A 25224-nucleotide genomic window follows, 5' to 3' on the forward strand; every position below is an offset into this window, starting at 1 on the left:
AGCATAACAAGACACTATCTAGTATGAAGAAGACTGAATCAAGGTGAAGAAGAGTGGCAAGATATGCTACCACTTTTTAAAGGATAAATATATAGCTTTCATTGGTGTGGCTCAGTTGGTTGGGAATTGTCCTGCAAAGCAAAAGGTCACTGATTTTACGCCCAGTCAGGGCACATGCCTGGGTTGTAGGTTCGGTCCCTGGTCATGGCACATAGAGAGGTAACTGAATGATGTTTCCTGCTCTCATGAATGTTTCTCTCCCTCTCTTCCTCTCTCCTTTTCCCTCTCTCTAGTAAAATAAATAAATATTTAGAAGATAAATATACAAATATTTGCAGAGTATAGATTGCCTTGGAAAGGACATAGTACAAATTAGAACAATAATTGACCCTGGAAAGGGCACTGCATGACTGAGGAATGGAGCACAAGACGGATACTTTTCATGGTATTCCCTGTTGTACCTTGCAAATCTATATCAAGTTTATATACTGCCTACTCAAAAAGATGTTAAGAGGGGATTCTCTAAATCAGGGGTGTCAAACTCATTTTTACTGGGGGCCACATCAGCCTCATGGTTACCGTCAAAGGGCCAAAATAATTTTAGGACTGTATAAATGTAACTACTCAGTAACTGTTAAGGAGTTGAAATTATATTCAGCCCTTTGAAGGCAACCAGGAGGCTGATGTGGCCCCTGGTGAAAATGAGTTTGACACCCCTGCTCTAAATTTTTATTGTTGCTTAATTTTTATCCTGTATTTTCTCAATCAAAAGCTCCTTAAAGTAGAACTATTGTTATATGGGATTCCTTGATTTTTTTTTTACCTCTAAATGAGATTCTCATGCTTAAAAGGGGTGGGAATGACTTTGCTATAATTTTATTTTCTTTAGCATGCAAAGGTAACTTTTGAGATCCCAAGTCTAGAACTCCTGCAGCCACACAAGGCAGGACTTAGGCAGAGGCTCCTGAAGGGAAGAAGGGCACCTGTCCAGTTTTCCTCAAGGTGTGATATGTATGAGGACAAGCTTCCAGAATTAGCCTCAGTCGTTTAGTGTAAAAGAGCAGGGTATTGGGCTTCCTAGCCCAGACTAACTCTATATTCACTGTTTCCTGGGGATAGAACTGAATTAACAGGTGTGTCTTGGAAAATAAAGCTTGATATTCTAAACCTGCTAACCCTTCATCATAAATTCAATAACTGATAATAAAAACAATAGCTGCCATATATTAATGGCCAATTGCATCTGTATTTCCATGCCTTGATGACTTTGCATTTTACATATTGAACAGACTTATAGAAGTTTAGTAACTTGCCCAAATGACAGAAATAGGCTCCCACTGAGGCTTGCCCATTGTCAAAATGCTCACTTCATGCGCCATGACATCTGAGTGGGAGGCGTCTCGCAGCCTCACTTTCATTGTTGTCTGAGAGGTCTCTCATGTCACCAACGTCAGGCTATTTGAAATTAGAACAGTATAGAGCAAGTGGTATGAGAATCATTTCACAAAGAGATGAGAAAAACTGAGACACTGAGAGAATTTAAATGACTTTCCCAAGACCATAAAACTACTGATGGGGCCAAGACTTATTACAAACTTGAGCTCACACTTTTGGGTTTTTTCCCCCCTTATTTATTTACTTCAATTTGTGCAGCCTTGCTGAGGTACAATTGATGAAATTGTAATGTATGTATTTATTTGTTTTTAAGTCGATTTCAGGACTTTAAGGTTTACGAAGGAAACGCAAATTGACATATTAGCACAAATAACTCAGGTATAACTCAGCTGTGTTTTCATTTCACAGATTGCCTTACACAAATATTTTTATAGTGAAGAGTCATAATTTTGCTATTAAGTGCCACATGTTGTACTTTGAATCATATTTCTTCCGAGGTAATCAAAGGGTGTGAGGATGCCCACTGGGACACTGGATGAAACACGGAGCACTTCATGGATCTGCGTGTTGTCCTTGCACGGGGGCCATACTAATCTTCTTTGTATCATTCCAGTTTTAGTATATGTGCCGCCAAAGTGAGCACACAATATATTTAAAGTGTACAAGGTGATGATTTGATATATGTTGTGAAAGGATTTGTACAATTGAGTTCATTAACACATCCATCACCTCATATATTTACCCCCTTTTTTTTAGTGAGAACATGAGTTCTACTTTCTTAGCAAATTTCAATTACATAATATATCATTAGTCACTATGTTATACATTAGGTTTTAAGAGTTTATTCATTTTAGCCCTGGCTGGTGTGGCTCAGTGGATTGAGTGCTGGCCTACAAACCAAAGAGTTGCTAGTTTGATTCCCCTTGTAGGGCACCTGTCTAGGTTGTAGTCCAGGTCCCCAGCAGGGGGTGCACAAGAGACAACCACACATTAATGTTTCTCTCCCTCTTTTCCTCCTCCCTTCCCTTCTCTAAAAATAAAATCTTTATTTTTTTTTAAAAAAGAGCTTATTCATTTTATAACTGGAAATTTATATCCTTTTACCAACCTCTCCCTCTCCTAATCCTGGTACCACCATTCTATGCTCTGTTCTATAAGTCTAACTTTTTTAGGTCTCACATATGATACCATGTAGTATCTGTCTTTCTCCATCTGAGATATATATATGTCTGGGAAAAGTCCAGCCATTATTAATATAATGAGAACTGTTTGCATCACATCATTGTAACCTGGCAGCCAAGGAGAGTGGACTGGAATGCACATGTGTGAACAATGATGACTTCACTGTACTAGTCAGTAGGGTCAGTACTTTACTGAGTGAGCATGTGTACTGTGTGGCTGTGGCATTCACAATGAATGAGACAGTGGAGCAATGAATCTGCACAGATTTTGCATTAAGCTTGAACATTCCTCTGCAGAATCTATTAGGATGATTCAGAAGGCTGCAGCTATGGGCAACTGGTGATTGACAGCTTCATCATGACAACGCACCCACTCATGCATCACATTGTCTCATGTAGAGTTTTTCAGTGCCTCATCCAGATGCCTCAGCCTGGCTACAGTCCAGATTTGGTGCCCTGTAACATCTGGCTTTCCTCAAAACTAAAATCACCTTTGAAAGGGAAGAGATTTCAGACCCTCATTGAGATTCAGAAAAATACGATGGGGCAGCTGATGGTGATTGGGAGAACTGTGTGAGGTCCCAAGGTGCCTACTTTCAAGGGGACTGAGGTGCTATTGTCCTATGTACAATATTTCTTGTATCTTCTTCAATAAATGTTTCTAGCTTTCATAGTGCATGGCTGGATACTTTCTGGACACACCTCACTGTATATCACACCCATTATTATCCACTCATCCAGTGATGGACGCTTTAAGTTTTTTCCATACTTTGATGACCGTACACAATGTTGCAACAGACATGAGAGCATAGATTTCTCTTCAAGATAATGATTTCTTCCCCTTTGGATCAAGCTCACACTTTTTTTTTAAGATTTTATTTATTTATTTTTAGAGAGGGAAGGGAGGAAGAGAGAAGAAGAGAGAGAGAGAGAGAGAGAGAGAGAGAGAGGGAGAGAGAGGGAGAGAGAGAGAGAGAAACATCAATGTGTGGTTGCTGGGGGTCATGGCCTACAACCTAGGCTTGTGCCCTGACTGGGAATCAACCCTGCGATGCTGTGGTTTGCAGCCCGAGCTCAATCCACTGAGCTACGCCAGCCAGGGCAAGCTCACACTTTTGAACAGAACCACACAGAGAAATGGAAGCCAGACCTGTTCATCACCCACCGTGGCTCGCACAAGGCTGTGACAAAGCCAGTTCATGGTGGCAGTGGATGGTATCACTATATAACAACCACTGAGAACAAAACCAGAAGCAGACAGAATGGTATAGACATTCTGAATTCAAGATAGAACACCCACATGAAAAGCTCGGCTTCTTCTCCCAGATCCTTCCCACACAAGATGGACTTCCTCCAGCTTTAGCCAATTCAGCAGCCAGAAATGGCCACTGACCCAGGTTACAAGACTGACCCCTATCCAGGAGCACTGGCTAGTGAGTGAGCTGTGCATGGCCTTTCTGTGGTCACTGAGTCTCACAAACCAAGCCAAACACTTTGCAGGGGAGTCACATTCTCTGAATAAAGGCATTTTGTAAACTTATTTTTTTTTATCCTTTTGAGGTCTGTTTTCTAAATTTGGCTTCCACAGTCACTCTCAGGTTCTGTGTGGTTCATTTCTTTTCCTCCAAGGATTTTTCAAACAAGGAACTAAGTAGAAAACAGATATTGAGAATCTGAGAATGTTAGCATTGGGAAGGACTTTAGCAACCATGTGGCCCAAAGTCCTCCTTTCGCAGAGGAAGGTCTAGAGACCATAGAGGTTATCTCATCTGCTCAAGGTCACACAGCCTCCTTAGTGGCAAAAACAGCATGAAAACCCTGATTCTTTGCCTAGTGCTCTTTTGTCCACATTTCAAAATCCGGGCTCCACCCTGCCTGCAATGTGGGCTTAGGCGAGTCACTTCTCCTTTGTCAGCCATAGTTTCCTTCCCCAATAAAATTGGGATAATAATAACTCTACCTCTTACGGATTTTGTGAGGATTCATGTTTTTGGGAGATAATTCATGCAAAATGCTTCACAGCACCTGGCACAGAATGACTGGCTAAGGTTGTGGGCAGTGAACTCGAACTGCCTACCTCTGAAGTTCAGTTCTGCCACGTGTTTAATCGACATTTGGTCTAGTTACTTCACTTTTCTGTGTCTTGGTTTCCAGTTAAATGGGTTAAATGATAATAGTTCCTACCTCATTAAAATTGTTGTGTGTTATTATTTTATAAGTAAAATAATATATATAGCCCATGCAGAGTAATGCTCGACATGTTAGCTATTACTCGTCTGACTAGAATAACTTTTCTTTATTTCAGTAGCCATACTTTACTTCAAACTCTGTTTTAAAACTACCCATTTTCATAGGTTTTGAACACATGCTAAAATTCTTAAGAGTAGAACCTGATGTTCAACTTTATGTCTTTTTAAAAAGTCACATCAATGGTGCTCCCAGCTCCCAGTCAGGAGGAGCTGATTCAACCATGTACAGCCTATGTCAGGAGTTCAAGGGCTTCCACTCCCCAGTTTGTTGAAAAGGGTAGCAGCCCTTCTGTCTGAGTTGTTCCATCTGGGATAATAATACTTATTTCTTTGTAAAGTGCTTTGAGACCTTTGGATGAAAAGTGCTATGTGAGCACAAATTGTTATCTCTTTTCCAGATATTACTTTTAGATACAAATCCAGAAGCTCCCTAAAAAGACCACAGCAAAGTATCATCTAGATATGCCGTATCTTTCCTGTAGCATCACAAGCAGTTAATACATTCACATTTCGCAACATCATTAGTTTTCTTTTGCCTGTCACAGCATATCTGATTTGGATTGAGAAAAAATAAGATGTCCTCAAGCTGGATTTTGTGCTGTTTAACATGAAAAGATCTTCCTCCCTCTGTTTTCCTGATTTGTGTATTTGGAATCCTCTCCCGAGGTCAACAGGAACTTTGAGGTTGATTCAACTCTGGGGGCGTGAAGCAGGATGAGAAGAAGAAATTATTCTCCTATTCCCAAACCTTCCTCTCTCTCTTCTCTCTTCTCTCTTCCTTCTCTTCTCACTCTCTCCTCTCTCTTCTCTTTCTTTGAGCGTCCAATCCAACCTTGCTTTATAATTTTCTAGATTACGTGCATTCTTTTTCATTTGCTTCCCAGACACTTCCAAAATCAGCCATAGTCAGAAATTTTAAGACTTTACTTTTCCTGAGTTTTTTTTTACAATTCATAAATTTACTTATTCATTCTACCAAGAAGCATTTCTTGAAAACCTACTTTGTATATGGACTCAGATGCTAAAGAAATACTAGCCAAGGTTCCTGTCAGAGCTAAAATCTAGGCAAAATTAGAGGCAGGAGCGATTACCAGTTGAGCAAGTGCCTGCCTTGGACCTCCCAGCCATACCCCACACTTTTTCCTTTAATGTCATCCCTCCCATTTGTCTTTCAGGCTCAGTGTCCCACTGTCCTCTCAGCTCTCCCAGTTCTGAGGGCAGAGAACATACACTCTGCAAACACTAGGTGCTCAATGTTTGCTGAACTCGACAAATTCAATCACACTAAGGGATTAATATCTATCAGGGCCTAATGCCTACAAACTCCTTAAGTTATGGCTTAGTTTCTAAGCGATTCCATATTATTCATTCCAAAATGAAATTACTGATTTAAAAAATAGTTTTATTCATTCTTTTAAAAATCTATTTGATTAGTATCCATTTTGCAATTTATCACTCAAAACTACAATATTTTCAGTGCCTACTCTGGACCAAGCTTTTTATACCAGACACTGAGAATGAGGGTACAAATTAGATACATGAGATCTTACTCTTTTTTTTTTATTATTGATTTGTGAGAGAGAAAGGAAGGGAGAGAATGAAACATCAATTTGTTGTCCCACTTATTTATGCACTCATTGGTTGCTTCCTGTCCATACCATGCCTGGGTATCAAACCCACAATGTTGGTGTGTTGGCATGACACTCCAGCCAGCTGAACCAGCCAGGGCTGCTCCCACTCTTGAAGATGTTACACTCTTTTTTTTTTTTAAAGATTTTATTTATTTATTTTTAGAGAGGGAAGGGAAGGAGAGAGAGAGAGAGAGAGAGAAACATCAATGTGCAGTTGCTGGGGGCTATGGCCTGAAACCTAGGCATGTGCCCTGACTGGGAATCGAACCTGTGATGTTATGGTTCACAGCCCTTGCTCAATCCACTGGGCTATGCCAGCCAGGGCATATGTTACATTCTTAAAGGGACACAGGCACACAAAAAGGAAACAAATACATAAAATATTTCAGTAAGATAAAGAAAAGAAGAAGAAAAAAGAGTGTGTATGATTAGATTGAAAGTGACTAAGACAGAATGGCACTTGCAAAGGTAGTTTCTTTAAAGAGGCAATGTTTGAGCTGAGGTCTGAAAGATCAAGATGAGTTAGCCATACAGAACGCTGGGAGCAGTGCATTTGAGGCACAGGAAAGAATTCTGTATGGAGGGCCTGAGACAGTAACAAACTTGCCATCAAAGTATGGGGAAAAAAGCCAGCGGGGTTAAAGATTCTTAGAACAGGAGTGGCATGAATGAGGGCAGGGAGATAAGATCAGATTTATCCTGGGCCTTGCTAGGGTAGGTTTGGATTGTGTTCCAAGTACAGTGGGAAGTCATTGGAGAATTCAAGTAAAAGAATGGTATGTTCTAGTTTATATTTAAAAGAGTTCACTCTACTCTGAGGGCAAAGGCCAGACTCCAGTCCACCAATGGTCCCCCCGTGGGTTGAATCCTATCATGAAGTTTCTGGCCAAGATCGTGGAAGCGGCCTGTTTGAACCCCTTCACACATGTCAGTTTCATGGTGGCCAAGCTCGCCAAGCCTGTACCCTGCCCATGGGCCCACATAAGCTCAGTTTTGTCTATGGCAGGTGGTAGGACGAGCATGTGCTGCGAGCTTCCCCAGGGGAACGTCAGAGAATTCCAGGCGGACAGTGCTCCAAGGAAAACAATGAAATTTACGTAGACATCACAATCGCCAGAGAGCCGTTATCTGTGTTGAGCAGTATTTGCATGGTGGCCTATGACAGCACCATAAAGGTTATTCCTAGGAAACTGTGGAAGAATTTACAAGAACCACAGTCCCAGACTCTGATGTTAATAGATATTTGCCAGCCTTGAAGACTATAATGAGCATTGTGGAAAGAATGAAAAACATCAGCTATCATCTTATATTGAGGCAAACCTAATGGAGATTTTAAAATAGGATCTGAAATAGTGTGTGTACAACTTACTTTAGAGATCTTAGAAGTCCTCCATTAAGTACCTTGTTACATCCAAAGATATTCCTGTCATTTTAGCCTCTGAAACACTTTCAGGACAGAAACCCAGACCAGATGGTGGAAGTACATATAGATATTAGGAAGTTCCTGCAGTTTCTTGCTGGACAAGTAAACCCTACAAAGGCCGTCTGCAATGTCCTGAGTCACAAGATGGTTCACTTTGATCTGCTCCACGGGGATGTGTCCCTGCAGTATTTCATCCCTGCCTTGTCATAGCACCGCTCCACTGCACTGGGGCCCAGGGACTTCTGCTGTGACCTGGAAAGGGACCTGGTGATGTGTTCAGTCATTTGTCTGTGTCCTCACAAATTCTGTACATTTTCCTTATTTTTCTCTCTATAACATTTGAACAAGAAATGGAATTAATGAACCAGTTGGATAAACATGCTACTTAATATTAAATCACTCTGCAATAGGGAGCAGAGACTATAACGGTGCAAGAGTGGAAGCAAAGAGCAGTTCGGAAGCTGTGGCAGTAGTCTGAGTAGAAGTGACAGTGGGTTAGACAGGGGTAGTGGCACTGGAGAGGGGAAAAAATCGATGGAATTCAAAGTATAATTTGAAGGTGGAGCGAACCAACCAAGAGTGGATGAAGTAAGTAAGGAAGGTAGAGTGATCAAGGATGACTCGATTTTTTATTTAAGCAACCGGACAGATGATGCCACCATTGATTGAGATGGGAAACTTAGTAAGCAACATAATGAGGCTAGGGGAAACAGGAAATTCCATTTTTTTAAAGGTTTTATTTATTTATTTTTTAGAGAGAGGGGAAGAGAAGGAGAAAGAGAGGGAGAAATATCAATGTGTGGTTGCATCTCCCATCCCCACTACTGGGGACCCGGCCTGCAACCCAGGCATGTGCCCTGGCTAGGAATCAAACCAGCAACCCTTTGGTTCACAAGCTGGTACTCAACCCATTGAGCCACATGAGCCAGGGCAGAAATTCCACTTTTGACACATTAATACATGTTAGACATTCACATGATAATTTAAGTTAGCTGGATATATAAGTCTAAACTTCAAAGGAGAGGTCAGAGTTAGAGGTCTAAATTTGGGAGTCAACATAGCTATGGTATCTAAAGCTATGAAACTAGATGATGAAAAGAGAAAGTTGATAAGAAAGAGGACCTAGAACAGCACTGTCCAACAGAACTACATGTGAGCCACATATGTAATTTTGAATTTTCTATAGCCATGTCAAAAAGGCAAAAAGAAACAGATATAATGAATTTTAATAACCCAATATATCCAAAATATTTAATATGTAATCATATAAAATTATTAGAGATATTTTATAGTCTTTTAATACTAAGTCTTTGGAATTCAGAATGTATTTTATGCTTACAGCATATCTCATTTCAGACCAGCCACATTTCAAGTGCTCCATAGCCACACATGCATGATGTACATCTAGAACCTAACCCTGAGGCAACCCAACATTTAGAAGTTGAACAAAGGAAGAAAAGTCAGGAAAGGAGACTGAGAAAATGGTATCATGGAAGCCAAGAGAAGAAAATATTTTAAAAAGAGACTGGTCAACTGTGTCCAAAGTTTGTAAGAGGCCAAATAAGATAGGAAAGAGTGATCGAATTCAGCAACGTGTAGATCACCGATGATCTCGACTAAAGCTGTTTCAGCAGAGTGATGGCTTCCTGGACGAAGCCAGAATGGAGTCAGCGTAAGGGAAGGAAGTGGTGCCATCCATATACACAACTTTCCCCAAGTGTTTTGCTGTGTTGACAAGCAGAGAAATGAAGTACTAGTTGGAGGTGGATGTGGAGTCAGGGGAGGGTTTTTACCGAAACTGGAGATGCTAGCGCATGCTTGGATGCTACTGGGAATGTTCAGTGAGGGGGAAGCAAGTATTGTGGGAGAAAGGGGATAAATGGAGAGGGAAGCCCTTCAAAAGCCAGGAGAGGGCAGGCACAAGAGCATCCAGAGAGGGGCTGCTCTTTGGCAGGAAAAATGATTCTTCTATTACAACAAGAAGGAAGACAAAGAATGGGTACAAAAACAGAGCAGAGATACAGATTAATTTGTAGGGTAACAGGAATTTTCATTTTAACACAGGGCTGAAGCCATAAGAAAAAAATACATACATAAAAATAAAAGAAGGCATTGTTAGCTCTAAAAAAGAAATAATAATGTCCATAAAATAACAAATGGTAAAATTTTTATTAATGTCTAATATAATATGTTGTGTAAATAATTATCCAGTAACTATGTGAATTTTAATAAAACAGAAATATCTGTATACAGTACAAAAACAAGATACGTATTAGAAATATAAACCAGAAAAGGAAATAGATTTCCAGGAAGTCCAGGAAGCTCAGAGAGTCCCAAAGAAGTTGGACCCAAGGCACATCAGAATTACATTACCCAAGATTAAAATTAAGTGTTACAGATCCCAGAAGCAATCCTAGAAGCAGCAAGAGAAGGAGACAATTACCTACAAAGGAGTTCCCCTCAGATTGTCAGCTGATTTCTCAAAAGAGACCTTACAGGCAAAAAGGGTCTGGAAAGAAGTATTCCAAGGCATGAAAGGCAAGGACCTACATCCCAGATTGCTCTATCTAGCAAAGCTTTCATTTAGAATGCAAGGGCAGATAAAGTGCTTCTCAGATAAGGTCAAGTTGAAGGAGTTCATCATCACCAAGCCCTTATTATATGAAATGTTAAAGGGATTTATGTAAGGAAAAAAAGATAAAAAATATAAACAGTAAAATGACAGCAAACTCACAATTATTAACAACCACACCTAAAACAAAAACAAAAGCAAACTAAGCAAACAACTAGAACAGGAACAGAACCACAGAAATGGAGATCACATGGAGGGTTAGCAACAAGGGAGTGGGAGGGGGAGAGAGAGGGAAAAGGTACAGAGAATAAGTAGCATAGATGGTAGGTAGGAAATACACAGGGGGAGGTTAAGAATAGTATGGGAAATGTAGAAGCTAAAGAACTTATATGTATGACCCATGGACATGAACTAAAGGAGGGGAATGTGGTTGGGAGGGGGTGTGCAGGGTGGAGGGGAGTGAAGCGGAGGAAATGGGACAACCGTAAGAGCATAATCAATAAAATATATTTTTTAAAAAGAATAAAAAAAAGAGAAATACAAGCCAGAAAGAAAAAGAAAGGTAATATGTTATGGAAGGGGGAAGGTGGGAACTGTATTCTTTTTCTTTTCTTTCTTTAAAAATACCAATTTGATTAACATAAGAGAAGTCTATATTTTTTCAGAGTCTGGAATGTCGTTGTCCACACTCCAAGGTACCTCTTTCTTTGAATCAAGTTACCAAGGAAACCAATTCAGTAATCACAAGATTGCTTGATAGTCAGAGTCTTAGGGCCAAGGGAATGAATGAACTTGAGGTCATTTCATTCAAGCTGTAAAAAAGAAAAAGCCTGATGACCTATCTCCGATACATATAATGGGGACACATGTCTGTCACATTCAGTCTCTTTCCCCTAAATAGTGTTGGAAACAGAGTGATAAAATCTCCCGATCCAATTTATGGGACAATCTACCTGACGCCTATTTAATTTTATACCTATTTGGAAGTCTAGGCCTCTTCCATGCCTTTAATTTAAAATACTGCTAGAGGGGAAATATACCAAGGCAGCGTCCTACTCGAAACAATTTACTGAAAATAATGTATTAAAGAGACTATTTATAAAGATGTGAGCAAAGTTCAAGGAAACAACAGTATGTAGTGGAACCCAGGGACTAACAAGAAGAGTTTGTCAAACCTTCCAGTCCCTATAGAGACGGTGGGGGCGGGGGGCAGGGCAAAGAAAGTGTTACAGATCCCAGGGAGTGCTGGACCACCTGGGCTGTCAGGCAGCTACTGCAAGAACATGGCAGCTAAGTAGGGATGAAGGAGGAAGAAGAAATACACCAATCTTTCTTCCTTTCTTCCTCCTACCCCTGTGCCAAGCTTCCACTAAACCAATTGGAAGTCAAAGGGTGAGGGAACCAGGGTCACCCTCATAGAGGGAAGAGGGTGTTGTAACCCATAGAGGTCAGTGCTCCAGGGGTCAGGGCAGAAAGGGTGGAGAGTGAATCTGGGGGGTGGGAATGCGTGAGAGCAGGCAAGCAGAGTATAATTAACATGGGAAGATAAGATACCTGTACAAGAAACAATTAGAGAAATGACTAACTAGGAACATCAATTATGGACTATCTATGGATCTCTAAACAGGTGATAGAGATGAGGGGAGGGAAGAGGGAAAGCGAAATAAAACTAGCTAATTCACACAAAGACTGTAGTAACTCTTAGCTTTCATTAGTCTTTCTTACTACACCAGACACTTGGAAGAGGAGGCTGATTATTTTGTGTTTTGTTTACTAAAGAAAGGTTTCATTTCCCTCTTATGTACAAGGCAAAAAAAAAAAAAAAAATCCTAGAGATAAAAATATATATTTGTTTAACTTTCTGAGAAAAGAAATCCTGTGCTGATTTTTACATCCTACTGTTCTTGGGCCTACTATTCCCATGTCCCTCTACCTGCACCATTTGAAAGAGGCCTAGACGCCAGGACACGCTGGCTGACTGAAGCTTACATTGAAACGGAAGCCTGATGCAGATGTTGGAGTTCACTTGACTGTGTCAGTGAACACAGGACGCAAAAAGCAAGACAGCACTGTGGTTAAGAACGTAGGCTCTAAAGTCGGGTTACATGGATTTAAATACTTGCTCTACTAGGTCCTAGCTGTATAACCTTGGGTTGGTTAGTTCTCTTGTCCTCCATGTCACAGATAACATGGTGATAATAATAGTACTTATTCCATCTGTCATCTTGTGAGGAGTACTTAAGATACTGTCTGGCACAGAGTAAATGCTTAAGAAGAGTCTTGTTAATAAAGCCAATGTTCTGATTCCAAAGTATTCTGCAGCCAACTTGATTTTTCTTTAATAACCTTATCTTGGTCTCCTTTCTATATCTTCAAATATTCTCTCTCTCTCTCTCTCTCTCACACACACACACACTCACACACATACACACACACAGAATAGTGAAGTCCTCATTTATACCAAAAGTTTAGGGATATTTTTAGATTCATTCATATACTCATATATTAATTGAGTACCTATTGTGTTTCAGATACCGGACTAGGTCCTGGGTGTAATATAAAAATGAGGAAAAAAAAAAAACCAATTTCAGCCCTTGTCCCTAAGGATCTTGTGATCCAATGAGGGATACAAACATTAATCAAATTACTACAGATAAAAGCTGTATGATAAGGCAATGCCTATTAGTGAATTAGGATATTGAAATTCAGTCTTTTTCAAGTGCTAGAGAAAAGGAGGTGAGCAGAATTCTGTGAGCTACCGGTGAGACATCAGGCTGTGCTGTCCATAGCCATCCTGGATGTATGTGGCTAGTTAAATTGTAATTGTAAGCAATTACAACTAAATAAAATTGAAAATTCTGTTCCTCATTTGCACTAGCCACATCTCAAGTGCTCAGTTATATATGACTACAGGCTACTGTATTAAACAGTGAAAATAAGGATGATTTCTATCATTGTAGGGAGTCTTTGGGAGACTCAAGTGTGAAGGGAATTCCCATGGTCTGGAGAACAGAGGTTGTGAGTAAAAGGAAGAAAAGTGCTGTAAAATACAGAAGCCATGGCGAACACAAAGTTTTCCTAATAGAAACTATAATTTCTAGTAGACGTAAGGCTACAAGTATGGTGCAATATTACAGTATCACCTGGACTGGTTCCCCTACTAATAACCACTTCCTCACCAAAGTGATGTTTTCCAATGGAGCTTTATATTTAGTTTCAGGTAAGTTTTAGTTTGCAATTTTGGGATGTAAGTCCAGGAGAAAACAGAAATCCATTAAAATGAATTATAATGCTTATAATTCAACTTTTTTGAAACAGAAAACTATAGATGTATCAGTATGGGCCATGTAGCTTTAAACCAGAAGCTACATTTTTTTGTACCTGTCAGTATTTTATTTGTATATGAATCCTTCGTATTTTACTGACTACAGTTTCTTACTCATGAACATACCACTTTTTCAGGTTTCCTTTCCTCCATTCTCTCGGGAACACAAAGCTTTGAGTATAATTTCACGTCGACTGTGTTTATATCCACGGAGTCAGAAGCAAGAGCTCTTCATTGCCCCTGTGTGCAATCATTCTTTCCATGCTCCCTTTTTTTGGATTTGACAGTGTGTCAGAAAAGTGCCGTAACTGGTATGGGAAGGAAAAGGAACTTTAAAATGTTGCACTCAGGATAAATCTGTAACATGCACAGGAAAATAAGAGGATTCGTTGACAGGTGGCAGTTTTCTACCTGGAAAAAGAAATTCAAGTCACCAAAGGAGAAATAAAGCTTTGCTTATTTTCTAGGTCTAAGAAAAATCATAGCTCTTGCTATTGTTGTTATCATTAAGAATTCTTATCATCCAGTTTTAATTAGCAAGACAAAATATGGGTATGGTTTCCCAGCTAGACTGTATGGGTAAATTGTAAAATGTGGTCCCCAAAGCTGAAACTACCCTAATATGGAATCCCCTCCAAACATCTCACTGTCCAACATGTAAGAAGCTTCTCTCCCTTGAGACCACCATGCTGTGAGGAAGCCCAAGCAACTGTGCGGAAAGGCCCACACTGAGGAAAGGCAAGGCCCCTGGCTGACAGCCCAGCTGCGCTTCCAGCCAGCAGCCAGCACCATCTGCCAGCATTTGGAGTGAGGCCATGGTGGATATTACACCTTTCTTAGCACTTCAGCCAACACTATGTGAAGCAGAAGAATCAGGAGATTCAAAGAATGGTGAGAAATAGGAAATTGTTGTTTCAAGCCACTAAGTTTGGAAGTAGTTTGTTAAGCTGCAATAGAACTGAAAGAGTGTCTTATGCAAGACCATCTAGAGACTACACAGCTTACTTCCTTTATGCACATTATACACAAAGTTAGACATGGATTTTGTTTTGATGAACTCAACTCTGCTGCGGTAAAAGAAAGAAAAGATCTGACAGTCATTCCCCATCCTTACCCACCACCCCCATATACACCCACCATCCCACGCCTGTACTCACACTCTGCCTTCCCTCTGTTACACTGGAAGAACTGTCCCTGTTCCTATCGAAAGTCAACACTTCTGATTGTGTTCCAGATCCCATTCTTCGTTACCTTTTCAAGGACTTGCTTAATTACCTTTTCCTTCTGTTATATCATCAGTTTCCCCTGTCTATGGACTCACACCTATCAGGATATAAACATGACTTGATATCACCCATTCAAAAAATTTCTTCATGCACTGACCACTGTGACTCAGTTGGCTGGGCATCAGTTTGCAAAGCCAAGGGTCACCTTTCAATGCCTGGTCAGGGCACGTGCCTGAGTTGTGGGTTTTGTCCCGGTTGGGGCATGTGCGAGAGGCAACCCATTGGTGTCCTCTCTCACACCACTGTTTCTCTCCCTCTCTGTCTCCCTCCCACCCCCTCTATCTAAAAATAAATAAATAAATCTAAAAATAAAAAAAGTCTTCAACCCCAGACCCCCTTCACCCTTTGTCCTACTTTCTTATTCCCATCCATAGCAAAACTTCCTCAGTCAGCTGTCTGTGGTCCACATTCACATCTGCTGTTCTCTCAGCCCACTCCCACAGGGTTTCTATACACATCATTTTATTTAAATTACTCTAGTCAAGGTCACTAATGACTTCCACGTTGCCAAATTGAACAACCATCCCTGTCCTCATCCTCCTACTCAGTACATCTCTCAGCAGTATCCAAAACAATTTATCGTTCCTTTTCTTGAAAGGTTTTTTTTTTCTTTTGGTTTCTGCTGTACCTCACATTGCTGATACTTATCCTATCTCACTGGTCATTCATTCATTTTATTTTTTAAAATTTTATTTCTTGATATTTAGAAAGAGAGAGGAAGGGTGGGGACAGTGAGAGAGAGGCATAGATTTGTTGTTCCACTTATTTATGCACTCACTGGTTGCTTCTTGTATGCGCCCTGACAGGACATCAACCCTGCAACCTTGGTGTACTGAGACAATGCTCTCACCAACTGAGCTACTTGGCCAGGGCTTGCTGTCATTCTTTTAGAGTTTCTTCTTCTGGTTCATCCTCCTCTGACCAGCCTCAAATTGTTGGGATCCCCCAGCATCACCCCTTCTTTTCTCCATCTAGTCTCACTCCCTAAGTAATCTCATGGCTTTAAATATATTTAAGAGCTAATGACTCCCACATATCTATACCTATCTCCTCTCTGAACTCCAGAATCATATATCCTATTGCCTACCTGATGTCTCCACTAGGAAGTCTACAGGCATCTCAAATTTAACATTCTTAAAATACAGCCTCGATTTCCAATCCCATCTCCAAATTATTTGTCACCATTCTGGCAAATTGCACTGCTCTCTAATTAGTTGCTTAAACCAAAATCCTATAAGACATTGAATCTACTCTTTCCCGTACCACCCACATCTCATCCAAGTCTTGTCAACCCTACCTGCAAAATATATTACAAATCCTTCCACTTTTTCCTCTCTCCATTGCTACATCACTTAGATAAGTCACCATCACCTCTGCCATGGACTACTGTAACCATCTCTTAAGCACTCCCATTTTCTACCTTTTTAAATGTAGATCACATGTCATTCTCCTGCTCAAAATTCCCCAAGACTTTCCATTACATTTAGAATAAAATCAAAATGTCTTACCCTGACCTATAAGATCTTATATTACCTAGTTTCTGCCAACTTTCCCAACCCTATCTCCTGTCACTTTCTTATAGTTTAGTTCAGTTCCAACTGCACACACCTGCTTGCTGTTCTTTAAACACATCAAGCTTGCATTGGCCTCAGGGCCTTTGCATTTGCTATACTCCATAGCTGAAACACTTTCCCTCAGGCCTTTGTATGACTAGATCCTTCTTGTCATTTAAGTATCAGTTTGGATGTTACTTCCTCAGAGAAAATCTTAAATAATTACTTACCTGAGGTGAGATCCCAATCAATCTCTACCACATTATTTTTATTACAGCAATTCTCACTCAGTGATAATAGTTTCCTTATTTATTTGTTTTCTTGTTTATTGTGTTTCTCCTCACTAGAATGCAAGTTTTATGTGAAAAGAGACCTTGTTGGTTTTAATATTGTCTTTCTCAGAGGCTAGAAAAGTAGCTGGCACATAGTAGGCACTCAACAATATGTACTGCATAAATTAATGCTAAATAAGAATAGTAATTATAGTAATATCATTCCTTAACCTTAGTTCTGTTCAAGAACTTTATATGGAAAAAAGAAAAGAAGAAAAACTAAATTACCTATAGTCCAACCAATTATTATTAACATTTCAGAGAATTACCCTCTAAGTGTTTTCCTTTTTAAAAAAATATTAGAGCCTTTTGGAAAAAGATAAAGTTAGGCTCATTCTTCACATTATACATAAGAATAAACTCTAAATGAATCATAGACCTAAATATAAAAAATCCCATAAGTTCTAGAAGAAAACATGGGTTAATTCCTCTTTAACCTCTGTGTGGAAGAAGGCTTTGTAACTATAGTATAAAATACGGAGGCAAGACAAATAAAGTATTAATAAATTTGAATAAAAATAAGTGTTTTGAATGGCAAAACATAAGCAAAGTCAAAAGCCAAAGGACAACGTGGGACATAATATTCACAACACGCATCAGAAAGGGTTAATATTTCAAATGTATTTCTTTAACAACTCCTTAAAGTAGAAAAAAAAGGACCAAAAACCCTATGGAAAAACAGGCAAAAGGCATGAACAGACTTTTCACAAAGAGATACATAGAGCTTTTAAACATATTAAATGATAGTCAATGTCATTCATAATAAGAGAAATGTAAATTATTAAAGCATACTGAGACATTGTTTCTCAATCATTAGTTTGGCAAAAAACCCAAAAGATTGACAGTACACTCAGTTGGTAAGGATATAGGAAAACAGGTACTCTTGTACATTGCTGGAGGGAATATGACAAAACAACATACAAATTTACCCTTTTGTACAGAATCCCACTTGTAGAAATTTATTCTAAAGTTATACCTCCAATAATATAAAAATACACATGAGCAAGATTATGCATTGCAGCATTATTTGTAATTTCAAAATATTGGAAACTACCTAAGTATCTAAATGAAGGAAGGTGTTTGAGTAAACTGTGGTACATCCATACAGGGGAGTACTATGCAGCTATCAAGGAAGAATTAGGAAGATCTTTATGAACTGATATGAAATAATTTCTAGGATACACTAAATGAAAAAGCAAAGTGCAAAAGAGTATGTACATTATGCTACCTTCTGTGTAAGAAAAAAAGGAAAATAAGAAAATGTGCATTGTCACTGCAAAAAGAAATATAGGAAGGATAAACCAGAAAACAATGAAATGTGTTGTAGAAACATATTATTAACTTGGTTTCTAATACCATTCCCCACTAAAAAGAACCTGGGTTCCATCAAGAAATGGTTGATTCCAGGACTGGGGCAGGCAGGTACAACTGGAGCCTGGAACATCTTGTTATGCCAGAAAATACATGCTAAAATATGATGGGAACATTTTGCAAGGACATGGAGGCCAACTTGAAGAGGTTTCCCATTGGCCAAATCTGGGACAACTGGAACACCAAACTAGGTAAAAACATGAATTATAAATGATTAGAAAATAGAAAATTTAAGTTCATATAATTAACAGATAACTGAGAGAGAAAAAGAAGGGAGGAAGGGAAGGGAAAGGGGTAGAGGGAGAGACAGACAGACAGACAGACTGACGCGGGGAAGAAGGGAGGTCTCTTGCTTAGAGCAGAATGCTGCGGGCCCAGAGCCAACTTTGCCATTAGACACAGCGTCTAAAGCCCATGATACTTTTAAAGGCCCATAAACATGTTTTCATTTTTATTTCTTTTAAAATAAATCAGAAGAAAAATAACATAATAACAACAAATCCAGCTTAGATCATATTCATCTGTATACCAACACTGTCATAAAATATAATTAAAATTTTTTTATGGAGAAAGGGAACCACAAAAGCAAAAGAGCCAGGGCTCATGAAAGTCACCATGGGGCCCCAGGAGGGATGACCAGTGTGTGTAAAAATTGTCATTTGAAAGCTTCATGGCAAGAATCATCAATAGATACTAGGTATAAGGGAAATTTTTGGTGAATAGGATATTTACATGGTCTTGAAGTATTCTCCCCCACATACTTCTTGTTAGTTGCAAGAAAGAGAAAAAAATTATACAGTCGAGAAATTGGGCACCACCTTGACTGAGTGATCAAAACTATCACAGGTGAGAGACAGATGGATGCCATGTGCCTACAGATGTAATGGTCTGGGAAGGTTGTATCATTGTCTATGCAATCTTCCTGCTAAAGGTGGATGAACTCAATATAATCATGAGAAAACAAACAGAAAATGAAAATGCTCTATTTTCATGGAGCAAAAGGTGGTAGAGTACAGGAATTATTCTTCAAAAATGTCAATGTCAAAAAAGACAAATACTGGGAAATGTCCCAGGTTTAAGGTGGCTCAAAATACATGACAACTAAATGCAATACCTGACCCTAAAATTGAACCTGTACTAGAAGAGGAAAACCCTATAAAGGTCATTATTACATTAACTAAAATTTGGAGTATGGACAGTAAATTATATAAAACTGTTACACCGATGTAAAAGTATAAAGTCAAGAACTATAGAGCAAAGCCCTATTTTTCAGAAATACATGCTGCAGTATTTAGGGATAAAGAACTGTGATAGTTCAGAAAAAGTGTGTGTGTGCATGTGTGTGTAAAGAAAGAGAGAAAGAAAGAAAGAATGATAAAACAAATGAGTTAAAATGATAACAATAGGTGAATTTTTGTAAAGAGTATAGGAACGTTCCTGGTACTTTCTTATGTTTGCAACCTCTTGCCTTGGCTGTATTTTTTACACTGTTAATGGTTTCCCATGTTATTACCTAATCCTTTAATCTATCATTTTAAATGTTCGCTTAACACTATCCAATTGACACTAGAGTTTACCAGGTCATGTCCTTACTGTTAAACATTTAGATTATTTTCAATTTTGCCTAATTTAAACAATGTTTGCAACAGTTAAGTTTAAGAGCTGTAGAAGCATATTACTTATACGCAAATCTCAGTTCTGTTATGTACTCCCTTTGAAGCTTTGGTAAATTACCTGTCCTTCTATGCCCCAGTTTCCTCTTCAGGCATAATAGTATTCATAGGGTTGTTGTGAATATTAAATGAGAGGTTCATGAAAGAACTTAACAGTGGTGCCTCGCACACAGTAAACGTTCAATAAATATCAGCTATTTGAAGATGGAGGAATAGGTGGACGCACTGTACCTCCTCGTACAACCAAAATTAGAAAAACAATAATTTACAACAATAATTTACTATCAGAATAACACCCAGATCAGGCAGAGGATTTATCTGAATGGAAGTCGGGCAGCCAAGAAGCTGAAGTAGACGCGTTCATCCGGACTGGTAGGAGAAGACAAGCCAGCGGGCGCGGGGCTGGCGGCGCGCGGAGGTCGGGGGAAGGTTTGGCGCGAAATCGGCGCAAAAGCCATCCGGGAGTGCAAGGAGGCAGCGGTGACCCCTGAGTACGCAAGCTGCAGCTGGCAGACCCAGAGGGAAAGCGATTGTGGACCAGGGCAGAACTCGCGGCCCAGAAGCCCAGACAAAGGTCTGAGTCCAGGAGAACGGAACTACTGCCATTGTTTTCTCCCGCCCCGCCCCCACATATAACGTCACAATCTAGCGACCGGAGTGCCCAGCCCCGGTGAGCACCTAAGGCTCTGCCCCCCACCGTAACAAGAGCAACCAGACTGAAAAAAAAAAGGAGAGACAGGAGAAAAAAATATGTTTTCAACAGAGCAGATCAGTCCCCCAGGACTCATCCTTTTGAGCGACCAAGAATTAGCCAATCTATCAGATGCGCAGTTCAAAACACTGGTGATCAGAAAGCTCACGGAACTGGTAGATTTTGGACGAAATCTAGATGAAAGGATACAGGTTACCATAAAAGAGATGCAGGAAGATACTTGGAGGAGAGCCAATAGTGAAAGGAAGGAATATGAGTCTCAAAACAATACAGTGGACCAGAAGGAAGATAGAATCAACCAAGCAGGAAAGCATGATGAAATAAGAATTCAAAAAATTGAGGAAAAGATTAAGAGCATCCAAGACACCTTTAAACGTTCCAATATCCGAATTATAGGGGTACCAGAATCGGAAGGGGAAAAGCAACAGATTGAGCACGTATTTGAACAAATAATAAAGGAGAACTTCCCCAATCTGGCAAAGGGAACAGTCTTCCAAGAAATCCAAGAAGCTCAGAGAGCCCCAAAGAAGTTGGACCCAAGAAGAAGCACACCAAGGCACATCATAATTACATTAGCCAAGGTAAAAATGAAGGAGAGAATCCTAGAAGCAGCAAGAGATAAGGGGACAGTCACCTACAAAGGAGTTCCCATCAGACTGTCAGCTGATTTCTCCAAAGAGACCTTACAGGCAAGAAGGGGCTGGAAAGAAATATTCCAAGTCATGAAAGACAAGGACCTACATCCCAGATTGGTCTATCCAGCAAAGCTCTCATTTAGAATGGAAGGGCAGATAAAGTGCTTCTCAGATAAGGTCAAGTTAAAGGAGTTCATCATCACCAAGCCCTTATTTTATGAAATGCTAAAGGGACTTATCTAAGAAAAGAAGATAAAGAAAAGACATGTATAGTAAAAGGACAGCAAACTCACAAATATTAACAACCACACCTAAAGCAAAACCAATAGAAACTAAGTAAACAATTAGAACAGGAACAGAACCACAGAAATGGAGGGCACATGGAGGGTTAGCAGCAGGGGGGGTGGGAGGAGGAGAGAGGGTGAAAAGGTATAGAGAATAAGTAGCACAGAATGTAGGTTGAAAATAGATAGGGGGAGGGCAAGAATAGTATGGGAAATGTAGAGACTAAAGAACTCACAAGTATGACATATGGACATGAACTAAAGGGGGGAAAAGTGGGCGGGAGGGGGGTACAGGGGGGAGGGGAGAGAAGGGGGGAAATGGGACAACTGTAATAGCATAATCAATAAAATATATTAAAATAAAAAAAAATATATCAGCTATTTGTATAATTTTTGTGCATTAAGCCTTTTCCATTTGGGGAGGTCTAACCTTCTTTAATAATAGTTTACAATAAAGGCAATACTAATATTTTTGGGATATGAATAAGAATGCATAATATAGAGATAAGAATGGCAATATTCTGAACAATGACACCAATGGTTTTATAATCCTTGCTTTGTTTAATTTAAAAAAGTGTACAGGAATGCATCTAACAAAACATATCCTGCCATCTTAAAGTATACCACCAGATGGCAGCAAAACCAATTAGTTGACAATATTAATTTAAACAGGTGATTTTCAAACAAATTCACAAAATCCCAAAATAGAAGGAGAGTTCTTTGAAAAGAAGCTGTGGTCATAGCAAGCCCATTAAATCTATGGCTGGTGAATTAGCTGAGATACATCTGTCTTACTAAGTGTTAGGTGGCCAGGCATCTCTGAGCAGATTCCTCTTTTTTTATGACTCCATACCCACCCAGCTTAAAATCCCTGTTCTCCCCCAAACTTCCCCATCTCAGTAAACAGTACTGCTACCATACACTTAATTGCTTAGGGCATAAAGTAAAAGTCACTGTATTATAGGGTGTGGGGCTTTTTGTTTATTTTTAGTTTTGTTATATTATGGTAAAAAAATAATGTGATTTGTATCAATTATTTTGTTATTTCTTGAGACTGGCTTTGCAGTAAAATTTTATAAGTTTTCCTCTGTGTGTACTTGAGAAGAACATGTACTGTCTGTTAGGTGACGGATTCTGAAATCAAGCTTGTTAACTGTGTCATTCATATCTATTATATCCTTATTAACATTTTGCCAGCTTTTTCTGTTTCTGTAGAAAATGTAAAAAAATCTTCCTCTGTAATCAAAGATTTGTTCATGTATTGCAATCCTGTCAATGGCATTTCTGCTTTAAATCTATTGAAAATATATTATGACATATAGATTCAGAATTGCTATATCTCTTTGATAAGTTATTTCTTCATTATTTTTAAAAGTCTTTGCTCCTAACGGTGCTTTTTACCTTAAGGCTTATTTTGTCTGGTACTAATATTACTACACTAGCATTCTTTTGGGTGATTTTTGCCTGTCATATATTTTCCATTCATTTCCTTTCAATCTTTTTATGCCTTTGTTTTAGCTATGTCTATGATAAACAGTATATAGCTAGATTTTTTAAATACCTAACATGCACAGTTCTGATTTTAACTGACAAATTTACTCTATTAATATGTGAAAATTACTAACATATTTGGACCTATTTCTACAATTCTATGTTTTTTATTTATAATTATATTCTTTATTTTCCCTCCTTGCATGCTTTTTATTAGAATTATCTGGTTTTATTTATTCATCTTCCTTTAACTTATTGGCCTATATTTATAGGCTCTTGGTAATTATCTCTGCATTTTCAACATGGTCATTAGAAAGTTTAAAGTAAATTAATTTATTCTCCTTGATTAATCAAGATTATCCTGAATAGTCAAGGGCCTCACAAAGCTTTATCTCCAATCACCCTCCCTCCTGTCTCGCTCACTTGTTGTAGTCTAGTATTTCAGTTTTAATTTCTCACATTATGTTATTCCCTTGACTAAAATCCCTCAGTAGCTTCACCTTAGAAAGAATATCTGAACCCTTTGCTATAGTACATACACTTAGCATGGCCTGGTCCCTGCCCGCTCCTCCAATCTCCCGGTATGTCCATCCCTCTTCCGCATGGCTCACTGCCCTCCAGCTACAACCACTTCGCAGTTCCTGGAACAGGCTGTGATTGAATACCAATTTCTGTCCCACCTCAAATCCTGGCCACGCGCTTTTCCTTCAATTCAGTATGGTCTTCTTCAATTCTTGCTATTGCTGGCTCTCTCTCATTCTTCTCAGCTTAAATATAATCTTCTCAAAGAAGTTTTCTCTTGCCAATCTATGTAGATTAGGTCCTCTCCATCCCAAAATTTTCTATAATAGCACTGTTTATTTCCTTCATGTACTTATCACAAGTCAGTTACATATTGGAATATGTGTTTCCTTGTTTAATGCCTGCCTCTCTGACCAGATTTGGCTTTCTAAGAACATCAGTAGGAATGGAAAAGTAAATGTGAATGAGAAACATTTTAAAAGAAGGATTTATACAGTTTTATATCTAATTAGATGAGAGAGAAAATATTAATAAAGGAAAAAGTTAAATGTAATCCTCAGGTTTCTCCTTGGAAAATTGTAAGAGATATCACTTGACAGAAATCAAATAATTGGGAAAAGAATTCAGTTTGAATAAAATTGAGGAGGGAGAAATTACTTTTGCCAATATTACAGCTAAAGTAACAGTGGGACATCCATGTGAAGATATGTCATAGAAAATCAGAATTATGGTGATGAAACATAGGTTAGAGATCAGGACTAGAAATGTAGTTGTGAGAAAACATATTTTTCATTCCTTATCACTTTAATATTCATTTTTCTCATCGAGCCATTCCAAACCTTCTGCCTTCTCCCCATTTATTCAACAAATATTCTTCCTGGCTCTGTGCTAAATGCAAATACCTTTGCAATAGCTAACTAATGTGGATGCTATTTCTGCCGTCATGCAGCTTACAGAGCAAAGAGAGAGAAAGACAATTAAACAAGCAGATGCAATAGAGTATGATATACCCCACCACAGGAATTAAATAGGGGTGTTATTAAGAGCATGTAGCAAGAAAAATTAACCTAATTTATAGAGTCAGGAAAAGTTTTCTGGAGAAAATAATGCTTCACTGAAACCTAAAAGAGAATAAAGAGTTAGGGAGAGAAAAAAAGAGCAAAGAGACTCCTTAAGTAGAGGAAACATGTATGCGAATTCTTTAAAGCAACAAAGAACATACATGATCAAATATTTTTACTTTCATCAAGGAAATATTCTCTATCCAATCCTTAAAGGATTTTTTAAGTTGATTAAGTTATAATTTACATATAGTAAAATTCATCTTTTTACAGTGTAAAATTCTATGAATTTTGACAAACTTACACAGTTTGTCATTGCAAAAATTTTAACAATTGCAAAAGTCAAGATATGTAGTGCTTCTATTACAAAAAAAGATTCTCTCATACCTTTGTACCTCCCTTCCCTTGGTCATCTGGCAACTGCTGACTGGATTTCTGTCCCCATAGCTTTCCCGTTCCAAATGTCACATATTGAATAAACAGAATAATACAGTATGTTGTGTTTTGAATCTAGTTTTCTTCACAGAG

The 25224-nt window shown here is 38.9% G+C and overlaps 1 non-coding gene and 1 pseudogene across 1 annotated transcript; one reads left to right on the forward strand and one right to left on the reverse strand.

The window, feature by feature from the left end:
* Window positions 1-1931: 1931 nt before the first annotated feature.
* On the reverse strand, window positions 1932-2038 carry LOC114510535. Its single transcript, XR_003685695.1, has one exon. It is a non-coding gene; the product is annotated as a U6 spliceosomal RNA (small nuclear RNA).
* Window positions 2039-7329: 5291 nt separating this feature from the next.
* Window positions 7330-8089, forward strand: LOC114510447 (annotated as a pseudogene).
* The last annotated feature ends 17135 nt before the right edge of the window (window positions 8090-25224 follow it).

This window comes from Phyllostomus discolor, chromosome 13 (assembly GCF_004126475.2).
Source record: "Phyllostomus discolor isolate MPI-MPIP mPhyDis1 chromosome 13, mPhyDis1.pri.v3, whole genome shotgun sequence".
Lineage (NCBI taxonomy): Eukaryota > Metazoa > Chordata > Mammalia > Chiroptera > Phyllostomidae > Phyllostomus > Phyllostomus discolor.